This window comes from Anser anser, assembly GCF_964211835.1.
Source record: "Anser anser genome assembly, chromosome: 4".
Taxonomy (NCBI): domain Eukaryota; kingdom Metazoa; phylum Chordata; class Aves; order Anseriformes; family Anatidae; genus Anser; species Anser anser.
The window spans coordinates 61,672,680-61,696,172 of record NC_139724.1 but is presented as its reverse complement, the minus strand read 5'-3'; the positions used below and the strand labels follow the sequence as shown (position 1 = coordinate 61,696,172).

At 35.8% G+C, this 23,493-nt stretch overlaps 1 long non-coding RNA gene across 1 annotated transcript in view; it reads left to right on the top strand.

The window, feature by feature from the left end:
• Positions 1-23,493, top strand: part of LOC310898617 — a 56,362-nt gene that overhangs the window by 22,573 nt on the left and 10,296 nt on the right. Inside the window, exon 2 of the long non-coding RNA XR_014583496.1 lies at positions 8,577-8,713. This is a non-coding gene — a long non-coding RNA (uncharacterized lncRNA). The remainder of the gene's footprint in view (positions 1-8,576; positions 8,714-23,493) is intronic.

Genomic DNA, 23,493 nt, shown 5'->3' with positions numbered 1-23,493 from the left:
ATGACCAGTAGCCAAACATCAATGTCTAGGCAAGTGATTATTACATTGTCTTTATTTCTCATGATGAAATTCACAATAGTATGATTCATGCAAATTACAGTAACTTTTGTGTTAGGGTTCACAGATACATTAATGTTGTTATACCGTTTTCTTCCTGAAATTTTAAACATTTCTCCCAATGCGGGTCCCTGTGTTTATTCTTTCTTCACAGTAGTGACAGAAAATGAACACATCACACTTCTGTGCAAGTCTGTGGTCTGTCACAAAGTCCTACAACTTTCTGGACAACATTTGTGAACACGCTTATCTGCAGCTAGTACCAACCATCCAAATGATTAAGAGTTACAATAGGTAATGTCTGTCATAAAGGATATCACCATTTTTGCCCTCTATCTTTTTTATCTTTTGTATATAATCTAAAACCTGTGATTTTAGGATAACATTGTGTAAGTTATCCCAACTGGTTTCACTATTTCCATCTACATAACTTTTTTTCTGCTAATAAGAATTTCTGGTTTGTCTCATTTGTTACTCACATTCCTAGTATTAGGAAGCTGAAGAACATCCTTTTCTTTATGCTCATTATTTTTCATGATATTCCAAGTCTTAGTTTTACTTTTGACTTCCTCATACTCTTAAATGTGTAGTTAGGTCTTTGTGGAGCTTAAAGGGAGCTCGCAGTTTAATTCTGTTTAAACATCACAGTAAGCACAGCAAAAGCTATGAGATTAATAAGGGTGTTTCAAGAATATTCTTTGTGCTCTAGAAGCAGTGCCCACCTACAGCCTGTGGTTACCTACTGACCTCTCCTGCACAGAAGAATGTCTGTTTTACTTAAGTGAAAAATTTTGCACAATATCTCAAATGAGTAAAACCATTGTCACTAAGGTATAACCAATTTAAATGCCTCAGACACACACAAAAAAAAAAAAAAAAAAAAAAAACAACAAACTTTTAAAGATTTTCTAGCATGGAGGGGGAAAACAAACTCTGAAGACCAATCTTAGATATCAGGACTGATATATCATTTTTCACCTTCAGTACTTTAATGAAAAATTAGTGCTGCTGTGTGGTGTTCAGTGTCTGAGAGTCCCTACCACACTGCTATATGGTTTAATGTATATCTCTGTGCAAAGCATTACTTGCATTCTGCATTAGAAGATCTATTACCCTGCTACATACCTTCTGTGTTTCTGACTTGTGGTTATGGGAGTGCAGGGGGCATGGTAAGGATGAGAATGTGGAAGTGAACAGGAAGACAGGATGCTTACTCATGAACTGCTTACCGGAAGAGTTGTCTTTCAGTAGCCACTGTCAGAACCTGGTAAAACATGCCTTTGATTTTTCTTTTATATCATGAAACATGAAATGCTGCCAGCATATATTTTTCTCTGCCAGATACTCAACATATTTGCCTTTTGTGGAATGACTGAAACTGAAATTGTCTCCCTATATCACTAGGGTGATGTTCCCTACATTTTCAGATTAGAATTGGACTTTTTCCATAAATATGTTATCTGATTTATGGACATACCTACTGTGATGTCTGTCAGGCACTGACTTCCCACCTGACCATTGCAAACAGCTGCAGAGGAGTAACAAAACTGGCAACCTAATTCCAGTGAGTGGGAGGTCAATAAAACATCTGTCTTTCTTATCTTCTGCTTATTTGCACGACTGCGCTTTTTTCTCTTTTGCTAGTCAGAGTCTCTCAAGCATTTCAGTAATGCTTGCTTCACTGCATGTTTTGTTAGGTTTTCAGATTTCTGTAACTCATTTAGGACTTGCTTTATTTCAAACAGAGTGGGTAAAGTGGATGCAGATTTTTCAGCTTATACATTTCCAGTATTTCTCCTAGAGTTTAGATTATGATAATAAAATCAGTAGGAAGCAGGTTTATGCAATTTACATGTATATAAAAAAAAATAAAATGTAGTGGCTACTTCTACAGAGATACATGCTTTAAAGCACGTCTAATATAGCATTAGCCACACTAAGAAAGAGTGTTCAGCTTCATTGACCCTTGTCTGGTATATCTTTCTTTCTTAAAACCTTCCTCTCTGTCAGTGCTATGAACTGACAAAACTGTCTTTCAGAAATAACATTAAACCATAGGAATCTGTGCAAAATTGCTCATATCGCATCATAAAGAGGAGATTAAGTACCCAGTGTTAGAGCATGCAAATACCTTCTAAGATGATTTCTGAATTCTCACATTGGGGGAAAAAATAAAATAAAATAAAATAAAATAAAATAAAATAAAATAAATAAAATAAAATAAAATAAAATAAAATAAAATAAAATAAAATAAAATAAATAAAATAAAATAAAATAAAATAAAATAAAATAAAATAAAATAAAATAAAATAAAATAATAAAATAAAAAACTGAATTTTAAATAATATGTTATCTTTCTTTTCCCTTTATGTTGTGAGGAAAATCTACCATTCTCTGCCTCTATGTTGTCCACAAAGTACAGTTGCAAGTACAGTGAGTGCCAGACTCACCTCTCTAGCTCAGTGAAGCCTTTAAACTCACTGCTCCTGTGCAGCCTCTCAGAGCAGGCTGAGTTGTTGGTCCTTGGGTACATCTCCCATCACTTTCACAGTGCAGCTCACAAGGACGTAACATGAGAGGAAGGCAGGTGGTGAGGAAGGTGTGAGGGTATGGAACATGCCAAGGACTTGCTTTTACCAGGGTAAACATTTCCATTGCAGAAGTACATTATGATACTGATCTTTCAGTGAATCATTTCTAAGCATGTGTAGGATAAAAAGGTGATCAGAAGTAGTCAGCATGGATTCACCAAGGAGAAATCATGCTTACCCAATCTGATAGCCTTCTATGATGGAATGACTGACTTGGTCAGTGAGGGAAGAACAGTAATTGCTGTCTACCTTGACTTTAGCAAGGCTTTTGACACTGTCTCCCAAACTATACTCACAAGCAAGCTGAAAGTGTGGGGTAGATGAGCGGACAGTGAGGTGGATTGAAAACTGGCTGGATGGCAGAGCTCAGAGGGTTGCGATCAGTGTCACAATCTAGTTGAAAGCCTGCAGCTAGCAGTATCCCCCAGGGGTCAGTACTTAGTCCAGTCTCGTTCAACTTATTCGTCAGTGACCTGGATGAAGGGACAGAGTGTACCCTTAGTAAGTTTGCTGTTGACACAAAACTGGGAGGAGTGGCCCGTACACCAAAGACCTGTGCTGCCATTCAGAGTGACCTGGACAGGCTGGAGCATTGGGCGGTGAGGAACCTCATGAAGTTCAACCAAGGCAAGTGCAGGGTCCTGCACCTAGAGAGGAATAACCCCATGCACCAGTACACATTGAGAGCTGACCTGCTGGAAAGCAGCTCTTTGGAGAAGGACCTGGGAGTCAGCAATGTGCCCTTGCAGCCAAGGTCAATATTAACCTGGGCGGCTTTAGGAAGTGTTGCCAGCAGGTCAAGGGAGGTGATTCTCCACCTCTACTCAGCCCTAGCAAGGCCTCACCTGGAGTATTGTGTCCAGTTCTGGACTCCCCAGTAGAAGAGGGACATGGAGCTCCTGGAGCAAGTCTTATGGAGGACTATGAAGACGACTAGGGGACAGCAGCATCTTTCATATGAGGAAAGGCTGGGAGAGCTCGGCCTGTTTAGCCTAGAGAAGAGAAGACTGAGAGGGGATCTTATCAGTGTATACAAATATCTGAAAGGACAGTGTCAAGAGGATGAGGCTGGACTTCTTTCAATGATGCCCAGAGACAGGTAAAGAGGCAATTGGTACAAACCAAAAAACAGGAAGATCCATCTGAATAAGAGGAAAAACTTCTTTTCTGAGGGTGATAGAGAACTGGCACATATTGCCCAGAGAGGCTGTGGAGTCTCCTTTTGTGGAAATATTCAGAACCCACCTGTGTGTGATCCTGTGCAACATGTTAGAGGTGACCCTGCTTGAGCAGGGGGCTGGACTAGATGATCTCCACAGGTCCCTTCCAACCTCAACCACTCTGTGTGACTGTCTGTGTGGGAATCTGTATTTTTGCTCCTTGATCTTAAATGCATGTGTTTGTGGGGGATAGGAATTTGTGAGATAAAGGTGTAAAGAAAAGGTAGAATAACATGTCACAGGGAAGAGAAATTTCCCTTTGAAAAATAAATTGGTAGGACTCAATCTCCATTTTTATTTTTATTTTTGTAAATGTTACTCTCATCTGAGAGTTAGCATTACATGAACAAATCAGCACAAGTTAGAACTAAAAAACTGTATTATATTAAAAAAAATAGAAATTATATTAAACAATTATAAATATTTAAAATGTTTTACATATGCCAAATTTTCTCCAGTGTGCTTCAAATGAAAGGTATTAACTAGCACATGACAAAGAGAAGAAATACTAAGGTAAAGTCTATAAATGAAAACAAATGGCATTCAGAAGAAAAAAAGCATAGGAAATAGGAAATACAGATTTCTTAGAAAAAAAAAAAAACTAGGAAACTCTGTGAACAGAATAATAAAACAGCTAGGAATGAATGGAATCTACCAAAAACAAAAGAAGTACTTGAAATCATTTTGACTGAAAAGTAAAAAGAAAGAGAGGTATTCTACTGAGGCTGCTCAAAGAAAGAAGGCAAAGCAGTTTTGAATTAAAAGCCAGAGTAGATAGGAATTTCTCTACTAAACATTATCCAGCTATTTCTGCATTTAGTTTTTGAAAACAGGTCAATATTGGCAGTCAAGGGAATGCACGAGCTATGCTGTTCAAGACACGTCAGAAATATCTTCCTGATGGTAGCGGATGGTGTCCAGAACCATTTTCCACAATGAGAAAAAAAAAAAAAAAACTTTTTTTTTTTTCCTGAGTGTCTGGTAAATATACAAGTATGACATGTTTTATCAGTTGTGGAAAGCAGTCCACCTGAGTAAAGATTTCAAAATTCAATTGAAAATAAGAAGAGAGTAGTTTTGAACAGGCATAGGTAAATAAAAATAAAAAATAATTTTAAAATGAGGAGTAAGAAGAAAAAAAAGAAAGTAATTAAATATCTATACAGCCATACAGAATGTACATGTTTATGTACCTAATATAGGTACATAATATAGGAAGTTGTGTCTTAAGTTGTGCAGAAACAAGGAGAAAATCATAGAAAGAAGTAGCATAGGCATACACTCCTGGATATGTTTTAATAAGCAGGTAAAAATGTGTATGACACAAAACCAGAAAAGATGGCCAATACAAAATAAGAGAGAGAGACTAGATCCAAAATAATTTAGAGTCCAGGTGCATAAAAATGTCTTGTGCAACTGTGTCTGCATGAGAGGGGAAATGAAAAAAAACATTAAAAAAACAATTCTTTCAAGAGTCACCTAAACCGTCAAACATAGATGAAGTGTATTTAGTCATTGCACTTTTTTTTTAACTTTGCATATTTCCAAGATAGTATGTAAGACTGATAGAAGTGAATGATGTGAATTTCTCTGTAATATGCTCAGAAATGTCAATGCAAAATTTTGTTTAAACCACATCCAACAGACTTGTGGAAACTAACCTACTGTGAGGAGAAGGTGGTAAGATTTGACTGAGGTGCCAGCATATAGCTTTGATTAATAGAATATTAAATAACACTCAGTAATTTGACTGGTCATGAATTAATCTCTTTTTTCCTGTTGATAGATCTTATACCTCACTTATCACTATGTCAGACATTTGATATAAGGCATTCAATCATTTTGAACATTTTTCAGATTACTCAGTTATAAACCTTGTGACTGTTTTATCTCATATAATTTGTTTGATGACAGCCCATTACATTAAAAAGTCTAAAGGAATCTAATGAATTGGTTACAAAAATTTTACAGTTAGCAGTAATTAGCATGAACACCTGGTTGTAAGCAAAAGAGAAAAACAATTTCTTAGAGTGATGGCCTCATTACAGAAGAGAAGAGAGATCAGGTTTTACTGATGGAGAAAAAATAATAATAATAATAATAAAGTAAAAATCCAGATAGACCACTGAAAAAGGTGGAAAGACACATTGAAGGAGAGATCTGATTTAGGGTTTTGTTATGACAAACCACAAACAGCAATAATAAAACTACAAAAATATGCACCCATGGAAATGTCCCAAATGTGTCGGAGTGGACACATTCACATTAAGAGAGGATTCCAAAATTTCACAAAGGAGTAGAAAGTGCAGAGAACGTTATTTTTCAAAAAAGGTATGTATTCATACACAGGGTATGCAAGTAAGTGTGTAGGAGGTTTTCAACTAGGAATGGTTTGGGGATGGTTTTATTAATGTAAAAACTTTTTAGAAATGTAGCCTCTAAACTTCCACTTTAATTATTAAACTGAATAGCTTTGTCCTGATAGATCATCAATGAAATCGGCTAGTCTTGTAAATACTTATATAAAATGAATTGAAAGACCAAAAGGCCATGGCCTCAGCTCTTTAGGAATATAGTCTATCTATCTAAGCATTCTTCCATATATCATCTGTCTCTTTAAAAATAGATATTTAACATTTTACATAGTTTGTACTTAAAAGATATCATAGGTCGGATCACAACAAATCTCTGAAAAAATTTGCAAATGTATAAGCAGTGTTTGTAATGAAAAAATGTCTAGAAGACATGGATGTGGACTTTTTAGGTGCTAGGCCAAAGGAAGATAAAATGCTGTTGCCTCATTCCTGTTCCACAGCTTTTGAGCCCCTAAGATGACTGGGGAAAAGAAAGAAGACATGCGATAGGCCCTCATTTCTTATATTGCACTACATTGTTTCTGTAAGGGGATTCACAAGGGACATACACTGCTCCCAGAAAGAGAGATGAGAGATCAAGAGAGCCACACTCACTTGTTTTCCCTGTAGGCCTGGGATCAAGATGTCATGGTAATTGCCGGTAAAGAGAATAAAAACATGTAAGAACATAATTAAATAGAAAAGTAAAATAGTATTAGAAAATCAATTATAATAATAATAATGACTAATGCAATTGACATCTGGCACCACTTTGCATCTGTATAGAGTAACTGAGCTGACTAATTGAACCTGTGTTTCTTAATTTTCAGGACAAGGCTTAGTATCTAAAAATTAAGCAAGGGAGGTTTTCTGAAAATACAAAAATCTTCAGAAGTTATATTATAATTTCCAGGAAACAGCTGGAATGACTCATGACCTTGTGAATGCAACAGTCGCAAATCATATAATTCTATTATATGGATAGTAAAATTACAGACCATAGTTTGCCTTGATTTTGTCTCATTTTACTATGCAAACTCACAAACATTATTTCCACTTTTTTCTCCTTTTTGCTGTCACAGGTCTGATTTTACTTTGTACAAGTAAAGCCAAAGAAAAGATTTAGGCCTAAGAAAATATTGTCTTGTAGCATAGTGTCCAAATTTAATTTCCTTTGGTAATATCAACATAGAACTATGTCATACTGTTTTGGTAGCAGACTCTGATCTTGGACTTTTGATGTCCAACTGTTCTCCATTTCCTCTAGAAAAAAGGTGGTGATTTATCTTGGTGTGTGTCATTTTGAAATAATTTGAGTCACACAACACTATTATGATAATCAGAATCTAGAATTAAGCGTGTAAGACTAGAAAAGGATAAAGTAGTTTAATAGCATATTATAATGTCATGCTATAAAGCCAAGCTAAAAAGAAATTCTATTGCAAACATCACTGTCAAATTTCAGCAAATAGTGACTGAATACATTTTGAGAAACCCGTAACTGCTATTTAGTAGATATTTTCCTGGAGTATCTTTCATATATATGACTTCCTTTCTTTCAAGATAATTAGGCTAGTCAAGTAACTTTTATAATAAAACATTTATCTCCATATAAATAGTGTTTTAAAAAAAATCTACACAAGACTGAGGCACCTAGTAGAAGTTAAGCAATTATTTAAAAAAAAAACTCAGCTGAGTAAACTACATGCAAACAAGCAAACAAACAAAAACAGCCCCACCCTCAAATTTAAAGGGAATATTACCCTCAGCCATTTCCAGACTCGCAACACACGTTTTGCACTATACCTAATAGGGCCCGTTTACAATAGGTGAGGGAAGAAGCTCACAGATACATGCATCTTCAGAGAGAAGGTATATAGCCTGATTGCTCAGGCTATATACAGTTATAGTAGTATGGCAACAGGGGAAAGATTAATTCTTAGGTAGTCAGGTCATATGCTCTATGAATCTTAACCCAAAGAGCTGATGACAAAAGAATATCAAGAATATCCAGTTTGGATACCAAGACATAGTGTTATATGCACACATAGGAATGCTTAATTTAAACAGTGAGATGCTGCATTATGGAAGAGCATAAAGTTGGTAATGCTGTAAAACTGTATCTCCATGTAGATATTTTCTAATTGTGTAATAAGAAAGACATAGATAATATGGCAAAGTTATCTGGCAGACTATAAGACTATAGATAAAAGCTCCAAAAGCTAGTTAGGTGGACAGCAATACACTTTCACTGAAAGTAGCAAAGGCTAAGATCTGTCCAGGGATTAAATTATTTAAAGTGATAAAGACACATTCAGTAAAATGATTGATATTCTGCCTAACATCTTCCTCAGGGTGTCTCTGAACCATTTTGATCACACCAGTTTTATGAAGATCAAGCTGAATGAATTTCCCTCCCACCTCTTGAACCACCACCGAGAGACTATAACGATCTTTGTCCCAGCAATCCCTGATCCAAGAAGATGACAAGGTAAACCAATACAGATTTGTACAGTAGTAAACAAAAGGCTCCTATTCTCCTAAGTCATTCAGCTAGCATGCACTTCTAAGGTGTAAAATTGCAGCCAGAGACAAATCTTTTATTCATGATACACATGGTACCATTTAACCCACATAACATGGCTGAAAATAGAAGATAATGGACTGGCAAGCCACATCACCAAGAATACAAGTTAGCAAAGTTACATCAAGTACGAGTTTTTGATATAGGGTTATAACATATATACCTCATATCTGTGTGCAAATGAAAGTAGCAACAGTTTAATTAAGGGATATAAGATCTCCTTTTTGAGACTTGTGGCAAAGCGTTAACTGATATTTATGTAGTCTGTTACAGATTAATTATTCTATGTATTCATATGTAAGGCCAAGCTGAAAAGATCATTTACATTAAAGAATCATTACATTTAGAAGAAAAGCAATTCATTTAAAAATAGTTGCATGGAGCACAAAATTAACACTCCACTTGCTCAGGGATGGAGTTCATCAGAATCAACACCACCTTAGTGTAGTCCTCAAATCCTGTTTAAACCCTTGGGGCCAAAGTATCCACTGTGTCATGATTCTGAGGGTACTTGCAGCCCTGACTGTGCCTGCTCAGCCTTAGCTGGGCTTCCCCAACCTGACCAGTGGCCACGGAGCACCATTTCAGCCCAGCTGGGGTCATCAGTCCCTGCCCCAGTGATGCCATAGGTGTGTCGATCTCTTATACTTGTCTTCTGCCACTGCTGAAAAACAAAACAAAACAAAAGAAAACAAAACAAAAAACAACAGACAACAAACAAACAAACAAACAAAACCAAACCAAAACAACAAAAAAAAACGGCTCTGGTTCCCTCATTTGCCATGTCTGCTGTGGGACTGTCACTAGCACCCTTCTCTACCCATTGTGGTCAGGCCCTGCTTAGTGAGGGCAACACCTATGCTGGGACACCACTGGCTTCCAGATCATTGGCTCCTTGTGCAACAGCCATTTGTTCATTGCTCCCTGGCATGCTCGTCCAGGTCTTTTGAAGTTGCCAGCAGTATAGATGTTCAGCCACTTGAATACAGGTTGCCTTTGTGGGAACATAGACATCCTGATTAAGAAATTCAGGCCATTGTGCTTCAACATTAGTGAAGTCTTCATTAAGATTTGTATAACATTCTTAAAATTATGTTTTAACTTCTGTCCATCAGGAAGGATGCCACTTTACTTGGCTGGGGAAATTGTCTACTGGTGATGTACATCCATCTTCTAAGATGTATCTGGAGTTTATTTAGACATATTTATATCATGTAACACAGAAAAGCCTGAGTTTGTCAAGACTTTTTGTGTTTCAGAAGCAGAGGTGAGGCTTACCTTTTTGAGCAAGGCACTGCACAATGCTACGGTTTTCTGGGTCGATATTGAACATCAGTGGCAGGATGCTGCATTTAATTTAGACCTGCCTTTTGTCAATTCATAGTTTGAAAAAATATTGAGCTCAGGATTGAATATACAATCACGAAATTTCAGACAGCCTCTCAGTCTCCTGGAGGACTTCTAATTTAATTTTAATCTTCTGCGGTCATTTTTACTCCAAATTCTTTGGTTGAAAAGGGAAGTAGGAAAAATTAGTACTTTGAATACTTTTCTTAGGATTCATCAATGACTCTGTACTCTAGGAAAGTTTTTTTTACAATGTGCTTCCTCCTCCTCCCAACATTATAAACTGGGAAAAAAAAAAAAGATCTGGCAAGGTAGCTTATTGCCATTGGTATGTGATTGCTGAAGTAACAGGAAATACTTGTTGCAAGTGTTTCTGTTATAGTTGTAAGAAGCCTTGAGGATTAGTTTTCTTAAATGGGGTTAAACTACAACATGACTAAGAAAAACTGTTACTTAAACAGTCTTAGATGTGAAAAATGTTGCTTGATAAAAGATCTAAATGTATGCCAGAGAAATTATGAGAGAAAAGGAATCAAAGAGCTCCCAGCAGCTGCTGAACAATGAGCACCCTGAAGCTGTGTTCTTCAGTGTACCCTCACCCTGCACATCTCAGAGTTAGGAGGAGGATTGACAAGGAAAAGGAGATCGAATGGGACTTCCCTTCAGCTAAGAATAACACAGAGGATTTAACTCATCATTATTGGATTCTAAATATTTAAATGCTAGAAGACTTTTTTCCACTATGCTGAATGAATGGAAGAAAGAAGGAACTTCCATACACTTTAAAGAGCTCACAAAGAAAAGAAAAAAAAAAAAAAAAAGCAGTATCCTCTCCTCACCTGCCCTCTGTACCATTATCCTTACTGAGTTGAACAGAAGACATTTCTGCTTCAAAGAGGGCGTGTGTCAACTTTGGGTCAGCAGTAGAGCTCATTCAGAATAATAAAGACAAAGGTTCAACCACTGCCAGTGAGGAGTCTGTGTTTCACAGGTTGGTGCATCTTCCTACAAGGGCCATACAGCTTCCCAGACTTTTTTCCTATACCTTCTCTTTTCAGTGGTTAGAATACAGCATGTGCAGATAAAAAGCCTCATATTTTAACAAAAACTTTTCACTTTAGCAATCCCATTCTTGTTTGTGTTTGTCAGTTTACTCCTTTTATACAAATTCTCCATGAGTTTGTGAAGAGATTCAGATTATCTGGAAATGTAATATTAAACAGTTGAAATAAAGAGCAGTAGAGTAACAAAATGATGTGTTCATCAGGATGGCAACGGTGGAGGGGGAAATAATCTAAATGTTCTGTATGTGTCTCCTTTCCTCTCTTAATGATAAAATTCAGGGACAAAAACCTTGTCTTTATTATATAGGAATGAGAACATGTAAACAGGATAAAAGGGGGAAAGTGGAGAACTATGAAGAAACTTGTTGGCATTACAGTTTTCTGCTCCAGTCATGTTTGTTATTAATAAAGTATAGTTTTAAGGGAGCATTTTAGAAATAAACACATCTGTTACATTAACAATGGGCACCAGCTCTGACTTCCAGATACGTCCACAAGACACTTTCTTAAAATGAAGGGAAAATATATTCTGTCTACTCTTTCCTATACAAAGGTGAAGTTTACAATGAGCAAATTAATGCCACCTGTTTATAGCGTATTGTACTTTGTATTGCTTGCAGTTGTTTTATACGCACAACAGAATATTAAATATTGATGGAACTGTGGACTTAACAGCTGTGTTTATTAGTGGTTATATCTTTTAATATACTTCACTTTGCTATAGACTATTAGGTTACGTTCTATGGCCTGTAAGGCGTGAAACATGAAATGGTTACCATTTGAATCTTCATGAAGTATTAATATAATACAATAGACTAGCATAATAAACTAAATGTGGTTACTACAAGATTGCCTCCAGCTGTGAAGGAACCAGGTCTGATATTTCTACAGTCTATTCCATTGCTAGGTTTCTTTGTTCAATGTTTCAGTCCATTAATACAGGTGAAACATTTACAGAAGTGTAAAGTCAGCAGTACAGAGTAATTCATTTGTTAATGCATGTCTCTGAAGGAAAACATTACATTTCTTGTTCAAACTAATATAAACTAAAAACAAATTAATTTGTAAGGTATTTAAATATTTTGTGGGTCCATAATTTGTTAATTTGGTTGGTATTAATCTTTTTGCTTCCATTGTGGACGTTGACAGAGAGGTTTAAAAAGTTCCTCTGATGGAAATCAACAATCAACAATTTATTGTGAAGACCAAAATAAATTACATACTTTACCAGAGTCAAAATATCTACATCAAGAAGACAACTTCTTCCTTCCCCATAACAGCTACAGCTACACCCTAACTACTGATACACTGCACACACATTGAGAGTATTCTCTTAATTCAGAGAGATATTCTCATGATTAGAAAGCACAATTGCAGAATTGGCTACCATGTCTTACTCCCACTGAATTGTTACAATAATTGTTACAAAAAATTGTCCAATCGTTACAATAGCAGCAACAGTGGATATATATTTGAGAATCATTCCACAAGTATGGCTTTGACACTATCATCTTTTGATCTCTACCTTTTCTTTTGTTGAACTGCTGCGTATATTTATGATTAATATTAAGATATTGATACTCCTTAGTCTGGCAAAGTGGCTTATTTCAGAACAGTTTAACTATATTGATGAAGATAAAAGTTAACAAGCCTTTGGTAATTCGTTGCTCAGCTTATGCACTGACTAATGAATCTTCCTTATACCGTGTGGTTAACTTTGAGGTTCTTGGTGCTCATAGCTTCACAGACTCTTATGATGAACGAGTCTTCTGAGCCTAATGACTTAAAAAAGATGCAAGCTCTTTCTAAACAGCAAAGAGTATATTCCTACTCAAAACAACAATGAAATAATGAATTTAATGTTTTTCTTTACTAATAAACTTGTACATATTCAAAGAGCTGCATGTTTAATAAATAGGAATAGACATCTTTCTAGACTTCCCAGGAACATGCCCAACCCCTAAAATTTATTAGGTTATGCTCTATGAAAATCATTATTTATCATTAGTGTACTTATTACTTCGCTATTTTTTAAAGTCACATAGATGTAAAAAGAATAAAATTTACATCTACAAATGTATCTTTTTTTTTTTTTTTTTTTTTTGCTAAAATAACCTAAAATCTGATTTTTAAATGTTAAAGCATTTTTCCTTTCTTTGTAACATTTTTCATATGTTTGTTTTGGAAGTTAATAGTGTAACATATGCTTCTGTCAGTGATATATCAACAAACTGTGTTTATACTACATTGTATGTTCTCCTAGCCCACTACAGCTGAGGTTTGATTGAGACTGTAGCCTCAAGTGACTATAAACTAAACAATTATTTTTTTTTAAACTAATGTGTATGTTTCCTAATGATTCACAACATTAAACTCTCAATTGGCAGGACAGCAAAAACTCTTTTTTATTTTTATTTTTTTTTATTTTTTTGCTCTAGGCATAGAAATTCTGCGGAACATTTTTTTAAATGGTTGTGGGTGACCAAAATGCAATTTAAAACTTCAATGGTATTTGCTCAGGGTTGCTTGCTTACTTGTAATTGTTTCCAGAATGTTTGTTTGGAAATTTGTTAGATTATGTATCAGACGCAATAATTCTATATGCCAAATTCACTGCTGTAATACTTGGCACTGCAATTGGTTATGCTTATTTCAGCACCACTTAAAATAGCTAGTTCTTTATGTAAGCAAGAATAAAGGTGATTTCAGTCTATGGCTCTTTTTTTTTTTTTCGCATGCAATAGCATTAAATGAGTTGCAGCAGGAGTTATTTCTGATGATATGTTTTGCAATTTATTATGGTCATTTTTTCCTCTTGACAACAAAAGCAAGCTTTTTTTTTCTTTTTTCTTTTATTTATTGCTTTCTTTTCTTCTCTCTTTTTTCTTTTCTCTCTCTCTTTTTTTTTTTTTTTTCTTTTCCCCCTCTTTTTTCTCTTTTCTCTTTTGGGGGGAGGTTTGAAGTTATTTTTGTTTTGGTATCTGGAATAAACTTCAGATTATTGTAACTGAAATCTTTCATACACACAATACATTTCAAAGCTAAATCAAGCTTCCTTGCACCTTAAAGTAACATACCTCAGACATAGAATCATAGAATCAGAATGGTTTGTGTTGGAAGGGACCTTAAAAGTCATCTAGTACAACTGCAATATAATTTTAGAGTACATGATTTCAGAGAACAAGAGGAATAACATTACATAAACATTACATTTGAATATTAATTTATGAAAAAAATAATATGTTGATGTCCTCCAGTGAACTACTAGTAATGTCTTGATGTTCTGAGCAACAATTTTATGTCTATTTGAATTCCTGGTGATATCTGAATCTACTGAATCACAGAATCATTTACATTATAAGGTACCTCTCGAGATCTTCTAGTCTAATACCCCTGCTCAAGAAAGGTCTGCCACAGCAGGTTGTCCAGGGCCAAGTCTAGTAGGATTTTGATTATTTCCAAAGAATGAGACCCCATGACCTGTGTTTGTAACACATGCCAGTGTTTGACCGCAGCCACAATGAAATAGTGTTTCTTTGTGTTCTGACAGAATTTCATGTGTTTTAATGTGTACCTGTTGTTTCTTGTCCTGCCAGTGGACACTACTGAGATAAGTCCAGGCTGAACAGTCCAAGCTCTCTCAGCCTTTCCTCATAACAGATGATTCAGTTCCTTAATCCGCTTTGTGTCTCTGCACCAGACTCACCCCAGTAAGTCCATATCTTTCCTGCACTGGGGAGCCTAGAGCTGGACACAGAATTCCAGGTGTCTCTTACCAGTGCTTAAGTAGAGTAGAACAATCAATTCCCTCAACCTGCTGGCACTGTGCTTCCAAATGCCGTCCAGAAGGCATTGGCCATTTTTTCTGGAAGGGTGCATTGCAGGCTCTTGGTTGGCTTGTCCACCTGGCCTTTGAAAGATACATATCTACAAGCGGCCTAGTTTTCCTTGGGTCACACTTTTCAGCACAACCTAAGATAGAAGTCTGAAAAAGTATAGGTACATCATGTTTACAGGTAGAAAGTGACTAGACAGAAAAGTCAGTTTGTAAGGATGTTGTACTGGCTCTGGCTGGGTTGGAGTTAAATTTTTTCATAGCTCCTACTGTGCTGTGTTTTGGAGATGTGACTAAAACAATGTCGATAGAACACCAGTGTTTTGGCTATGGTTGAGCAGTTCTTATGCAGCTTCAAGGCTTTCTCTTTTTCCCATTCTGACCCCCTGATGAGTACACCAGGGTTGGACACGAAGCTGGGAGGGGAGACAACCTGGACAGATGACCTAAACTGAACAAAGAGGGTGGGGAGTTTGGGTAAGTTCTTGCTTTTGCTCTTCCTATTCTGTCCCCATCCCACTGTGGCTGAGGGGACTGAGTAAGCAGCTGTGTGGTGCTTACCTGCTGGCTGGAGTGAACCCACCACAGATGTCCACACTTTAAGTCCATGTTTCCCATCCCAGCTATCATTCTGATTTACAAGTAACAGAAGGCTTACATTGTTTGGCTTGCTAATTTTCTGGTACTGTGTTAACATACCACTAAGAACATGGAGTTTCCAACTGTGTGAACATTTTGTATGAATAACAGCTTTTAATCCAGATCTCATTATTAAAAATAATCCTAAGGATTTACTGTGCGTAACCTGCATGTCACTTTTGTGTGGCATCAGCTAAGACCGTTTACCTTCTCTGTCAAAACAACTAAAAATGTAGGCAATTTACAAATGTGATTTGCATAACTTTTCAGACTACGTTAAATAAGTTAAATATGTATTATTCATGATAATCTACCTCAGAAACGTTATTGTCAAATAGACATTCTGTTGATCTGCTACTGTCATATTCACTTGCAATATAATATTTCTAATACAAGGCTCAGAAATTTTTGGTTCAAAGAATAGTTATAGAAAGAGCAAGAGTGGGGCACTTGATTAAAAAAACTAAGACTTCAATAACCTAGAGACAGAAATGTAATTAAATATATATGAATTACGTGTGTATTATTCCCAAAGCTGTGTCATAAAAGTTATGAAGAAAATAAATAAAATTCATAGGTTTTAATGCAACACAAACAGAAAAAAGATTTCATTTCTGCGTTGGTGTTATAGAGTTGTAGAAGATTAAGTTTTTTGCTGAAAAACTTAAATCCTACTTCTAAATAGGTAATGCAATTCTTAGTATTTAGAGTTTGAGTAAAGCCTGAAATAATGAAGATATCTTATGAGTATTTTTCAAATTTTCCATCATCAAAAGACTATCTGAAAAGTGGTCTATAAAAGGGAAGAGACTGTTTGATTATGCTCAGATTGTTCTAACTGTGTTTCAGTCACTTAACTCTGGTATTCAGATTTGGATACATTTTTTTTTAGTCTCCTTCATGATCACTCCGATATCTCAGGGAGGTGAGATTTTAAATTATAGAGATCCACTGCCTCTTCTTTGTTCAGAGGAGCAGTAGGCCAGAAAGCTTTTTGATCTGTCGAAAAACCTATCTAAGCAAATCTAGGCTGAGGAAGTGGAAAGTAAGAAAGTATAAATATGTTTATGGAAGAAAGTACTGAAAATATATACAATCATAATCTGCCATCACTATATTAGTTTGCCCTTCATTAGTCTGCCTGTAATTTCCATTCCTGTCTCTAATCATGTATGTGAAAAATAAAAGAAACACCATCAGGAAGAATTTTTGCAAATAAACTTTGAAATGTTCTTAGTTGTACTAATGTGCTTCACTTCCCTTCACTTCTCCCCAGCACATACACTTTGTGGGAGAAGCTATTTCACCCAGAAGAAAATCCAGAATTCTGTATTTGTAGCCTATCAGGTTATGAAATTTTAGAAATAAAGGACCAAGCTTAGAGTACGGTTCTTATTTCAAGTTGTAGTCTGGGACACCTACTTGATAAAGTGCCTTCTGGATAATTGACATGGGAATGCAGGTTTCTTTTTCCCTGTTTTCAGACCTATTTACACCTTAAACTAAAGGAACTGAAGAAAAGCATTAACGCCTTTTTGCAAACCAGGAACACAGATGAAAACTTAAAGAAGCTGAAGCAAACTAAGTGTCAGTAATAAGTAGTAAACAATTCTAAATGTGAATGAATACATTTTGTTTTAACAAGAGTCAATAAAATCCAAAATAGAAAATATATTAATGAATATTCTTCCAAATGACACAGGTGACAGCAACAGTGTCCTTATCTCAATCTGTAGATCCTCTCCCTTTCTACAATTTTCTTCCAATCCTATGGGAGAGAAGAGTAAAAAAGAAATTTGATGGGTGTTGGCCAGGATCAACCTGACAGAGTGGCATGATTTTTAGCTAATCCATAAAAATATTCTGTGACTGGAGAATACTGATACCTTTACTCATAAACAGGAAAAAAAAAAAAGGGGGGGGGGAGAAGAAAAAACTTTCAAAAACCTTTCTAGACAAATATTAGTCTGTTAGCTTGACTTCATTGCTGTTTTAAGTCATACAATGAATTTTGAAGGAAAGGAAAATTCATAACATGACAGTAAATGGAGAGTATGGAGAGTATGACACATTTTCAGTCTGATTTTATGAAGTCTATGTTGTATCAAATATTATCTTTATTTTATGGTAAGAATTATTAGATGAAAATGCTGTGGAGTTAATCGATTTAAATTTAGGAACAGAAATTAAATACTGCCCCACAGGAGATTATTAGTTCAAGCAGAAATGTCAGGATTAATGAGTGCTACAAAACAGGGAAGATACCTGAAGAGGGAGACAAGTGAGAGATTTTTGTAATTTGTGGACTACAGTAGCTGGGAGTCTCTACCAATACAGAAGATGGCAGGATTATTATGTAGGAAGAATTAAATGACAGTGCTGACTGGTGTAAAATAGAATAGAATTTAATAGTGCAAAGTGAAAAGTCATTCATTTTCTATACTGTGAGGAGAGAGATTTACAGGCTTTCTATGTCTTCTTTCTATGTCTTCATTTCTTAAAGCAAAGACCTTAAGAAGAGAGTATGATGGCATTTCAAACACTTTAAGAGGATAAACATCAAGATACAGATGAGCTACTTAAGTTACAAAATAACACCAGCGCAAGATCAAAAAAGTTATAAATTAGTCATGAATATATTTTGATGCAAATTAGAAGACATTCTAAGCATGTGAAAAGTGATATTCTGGAAGCATTCCAATGAGACAAAAGAAATCTGAATGATTTCACATGATGTTTGATATGTTTATGAAAGGAATGAAAAGAGGTAAATCTAAATCTAGATGCTAGGTTTAGAGACTAGGACAGTGATACTACAGTCAAGAAATATTGGAAGAAGGTATTAATCTCCTTTGAGCATAGAGTGTGATCTACTTCCTCAGTCTAGGAGATTTGACAGCGAAGTCTTCACATTTCTGAGGACTTAGGACTTAATGATAAATATAATCTATTCTGTCTTCCTGTGATACTTTAGACTTGTGACTTTGGTCTTTTAACCAGTGTAACTAAGAACACGTGATGGGTGATAGTAGTAGGTGACTCCCTTCTGAGAGGTACAGAGGCACCTATTTGCTGACCTGATCCACTCTTGAGAGTAGTGTGCTGCTTACTGGGAGATCGTATGAGGGATGTCACCAACAGACTACCAACCTTCATATATCCTACTATTACCCACAGCTATTGTTTCACATGTGCACCAGTCATACAGCCAGGAGCAGTCTGAGGAGTTGAAATACTCATCAATATAACACATTACTGACATTATTTATTATTTGTGTTGTGGTACATAGAAGATGAGAGTAAGGATCTTTTTTTTTTTTTTTTTTTACTATATGTGTGTAAGACTAAAAAAACAGTATATCTTCAAAAAAATTAAAAAAATAAAATAAAATGTGAACACAAGCTGTTGAAGAACTGGCACTCTGAGATATTGTCTAGCTCAGTTTTGTTTTAGTTTATGTTTTACAGAATATATGCAGTTTTGGAAATCCTTACTGAACTGTTGCCTGAGAGACAAGTAGATTTTGGAGCATTACAATGACTATACTTATAGTCTAAACAATTTTGAAAATATTTTAATCCCTCAGAATTGTCACATAAATAAATAGATAAAAGGTAAATAATCTCTGATATGTAGAACCTATTAATTGTATTGAGAACTTCTTTCTGACGTGGAAATCTGCATGTAGGTATTCAAATATGTTTGTCTTGAACTTAACAGTGAAGTCACAATCTCTACTGAAGAGAGAGAAAAAAAAAAGGAAAACATGTATCCTTATTGCTAGAGAAGTGTTCACAGAAGTGAATTTCTCTTGTAGTGCATTGCAGAAATGCTAAAAGCTTTACTTTCTGGATTTCTGGATTTCTTGCTATTCCCACAGTATTCCTTTTTGCTCAAGTAAAAAGGGTAATTAAAAAGTATACACCTTTAAATACTAATACCAATCTCAAAAACAACAACAAAACTTATCAATTATGTACATTTTTAGAACCTTTCACAAAGATTTGTTTGTAAACACAAAGATAGGATGGATTTGGGGACTCACAGAAAAGCTGCCCCAGACATTTACTATCTAGGAGAAATACTTGAGTAGCTATAGAGAAATTACTAAATTTGTAAGCATACACATCACTGCTCTCAGGACTCCTCAATTGTGAGTCTCAGGCTTGTCAATAGTTTGAAATTCTCTGAGACCAGTGCTATAGATCTGTACTTCAGAAGACAGATTATCCGCCTTCCAGTCTAGCTTCTGACATGAAATTCCCAGCTTGCCTGATGTCTAGCATGAGTAATAGTGAAGAGTCAATTCTATGGTAAAAGCAGAGCACAAAGTCATTGCAGGACAGACTTAGTATCCTATTTAAACAGGGCAGGAAATTGTTAGCACTATGTAACAGTGAATGCAATAATTTGACTGAAGTATTCTTAACACAATATGGGCTCATCAATGAGCACCAATGTTGAAGTTCTTTGATTTCACAGCTTGGCTAACATGAAAACACTTTCTGGGACACTGGGCTTGCATTGGCTACATATGATGCATCCTACTGAATCAATTGCACCAATGTCTTTAGGTTTCTCACATTTCTTGGAGAATTTTGCATTGGATTTATGTGGCAAGGTCTTGCCAGTGGACAGGGCGCTGGGTGTCCTCTGTGAGGAACTGCCAGGGACTGCCCAGTGCTGCTCACAGCCAGTTCCAGCCAGCTCCAACCATCCCACTGCAGAGCACAACAGACACCATTATTCAAGCTGGGGACACTCTGTGTCCACAGGTTCACATATTTAAGAAAGGACGAAACACTGCAGAGCAGGATGAGGAGTGAGGAAAAATACTGTGTGAAAAACAATGGAGGGAACATTGAGGTGAGTGAAGAAAAAGGAGCAAAGTACTCCAGGCACCAGAGCAAAGAATTCCCTACATCCCATGGAGGGGACCATGGTAGAGCAGGTATGAACCAGAGGAGAGGTCCACGTCATAGAAGGTATCCACACTGCAGCCCCTGGAGGACCCCATGTCAGATCATGTGCGTATGCCCTGAAGAAAGATGTTATGAAGCCAACACAGGAGAAGGTTCCCCTTAAAGGTACTGAAGCCCATGCAGAGAGAACATTCAATAGCCTGTTGATTTTAGTGTAACATAATAGACATGCTAATCTTGATTGTCTTAATCATCCTAAAGTAAGAAATTGTTCTCCTAGTACAATGAAAAGAACCTGCAAAAGTATGCATGTATTACAGAAAATCCTGATTTAACCTAAAGCAATGTAAATCTGTATTTAAATAGAACTAAAGGACTTTATGTCTCTTAGGAAAAAAACAAAAACAAACAAACAAACAAAAAACCTTGGTAATCAAAGATCATTTTTAATGGCAGCCAGACTCTTTGTTTACTGAAGTAAATGGAAGACCTTTTGTTTACTTAGCTAGATAACCATTTACACCCAAATCTGCAACAGTGTCTGAGGGTAAATTTAATATATTTTGGTTTGTGCCCAGTAGACCCTGAAAACAAGGTGCTTATCCATGAAGCATAACATTAAAAATACACATTAACACCTAGACATTAACACCTAGGCACCTTAATTAAAAAAAAAAAAATGTCTTCACTGACCACAGTTTATTCCCTAAAAAGGATAAATTGCCTTCTTACCTGTAATGCTGTGACTTATTTGACAAGAGACTAAATGAAGATGGGGAGAAGTAAAAAGGAAAAAATAGTGCTCAGTAACAAAACGTAAGAAATTCTGAGAACTTTGTTACTTTAATACTTTTGTTAGACAAATAGATTTTTATTTTTCACAGCCTGCAGTGAAATAAAATCTACTTTCAAAATACATAATTTCTTATTTGTGTCATCATATTAATTCCAAAGGAAAATTGTTATAACTGAAAAAATACTGTTTTGAATATTCGTTACCTAAACACTCAGGAAACAGCTTTTGTTTGAGCACAGTTTTCTCAGAAATAACAGCAGCAATGACTCCCATGTGGTGGTTTGCCTCTCTTCATTTCAGCTTTTGTTTCCATATCTCATTTTTTTTTTCACTCCCAGCACAATATTAATAACTTGCAAGGAAGCCAGAAGGTATGTCCTCAGAAAACAAAGTAGAATAATTGGATTATTAAAAGCACAACACCAGAATAACGAGATGATCTGTGAGAACTTTTCTAGTTCAATTATGGCTTGGCAGCAAAAGCAAGATATTCCAATGCAGTGCACTAGTCTTTTTCTAATCAGAATAACAGTGAAAATCTGCAAAAATTTCCTAATCTTTTCATCTGATCTTTCAGTTTCTTCTGGGCTTCAGATATTAGACAAATATTTAGAACAAATCCTGGGAAGCCTCCATTATCCTGAGTTTTTGGAGCTCAGCACTTCTGTTAATTTCTTTGCTGCCTTCCTCTTCCTAATCTTTTTAGCCACCAAAAAATTTTCCATATCCTAGAGCAATTCCAAAACTTCTGAGAAAGTTTATAATTCACTCTATTTGCTGCTGAATCTTATTGAAAAGTCTTGTATAATTTTCCTCAAAGCTGCCCTGCAGAGAAGGAGGAGGAGGAGGATGAAAAAAGAAAACCATTAACAAAAGAAAGGAAGACAGGAAGAAAATGACAAAATAGTAATTTTAACAACACAAAAAACACAGCTTTTTATTATTATTTTTTTAAATATATATATAGAGATAGATATTGAATGTTCTAATGCACAAGATGGGGGTTGTCCTGACCATTGAGTACTGGAGGAAATACAGATTGAAACTTGGTCTTGACATTTGAACCTCAGGACCATATGGAGGCTTCAGCAGCACTCCTGTGCTGAGCACCATTCCTGGATCATTCCTTTATTTCTATATATGCACAGAATGCAAAAGCAAATCTTCATTTTCAGTCCTGAAAAGCCTGCCAGAGCCAGTGTAAAGAATTACAGGGCAAACAGCTGCTGTGCTCCTAACCATGGCAAGCAGGAATGACATGCCTGCTGCCTTCCCCAAGGCATACTGCCATTCTCTGAATGCTAAGTAACTGGGGGTTGCACCAGCACATCAGCAGGCTTTGTCCACTCAGGCCAAACCTAATGTAAGCCACATCAGTTGAGCGAGACACCAGTGGTCTGTAAAACACATCTGTGTCTTTAATTACTAACTTGGAAAAAACAACAGTGACCATATTAGTATGCTGGCTGCAGAGACATAAATGCTCATTATCAAATGTTCCAATGTAATAGAAAAAAAAAAAAGGGAAGAAGAAATTGCATGTGGTTAAAAGGCTTCCTTGAGGCTATAGAAAACAAAATGTAATAATTTACCTTGGTGGAATTAATTAGTTTGTTCTCTCCTTTTGACTGAAATGTTAATTAATAATTTATTATTAATTTATTAATTTTAGTGTAATAGATGTTTAATGTCTTTCAAAACAATGCAAATAGCCCTAAACAATAAGATTTCACTTTGTATTTATGCATCTTTTTTTCTCTCTGCCAAGGTCCTGAAACAGACTTATAATTTTATTATCATCATTGTTATTATTGTTTTTTGTGTATTCTCTAATGAATCTACATGTGTTTGAGGCAAAGAATGTCTAGCTAAAAAATATGGTATTTGCTCCCAGAACTTAAATGTTGGATGAAAACAAAAATGGGCCAGCCACATTACAGCACAGAAGTTAGTTTTTGTAAGAACTGCTTAAAAAGTTCCTCTCACTTAATTGCTCAATTTAAACTTAAATAAAGCTGATTATCCCAACTGGAAGACATTCCTAAGGTTCGACTTCTATGAATTTCTGACTGAAATGGATCTC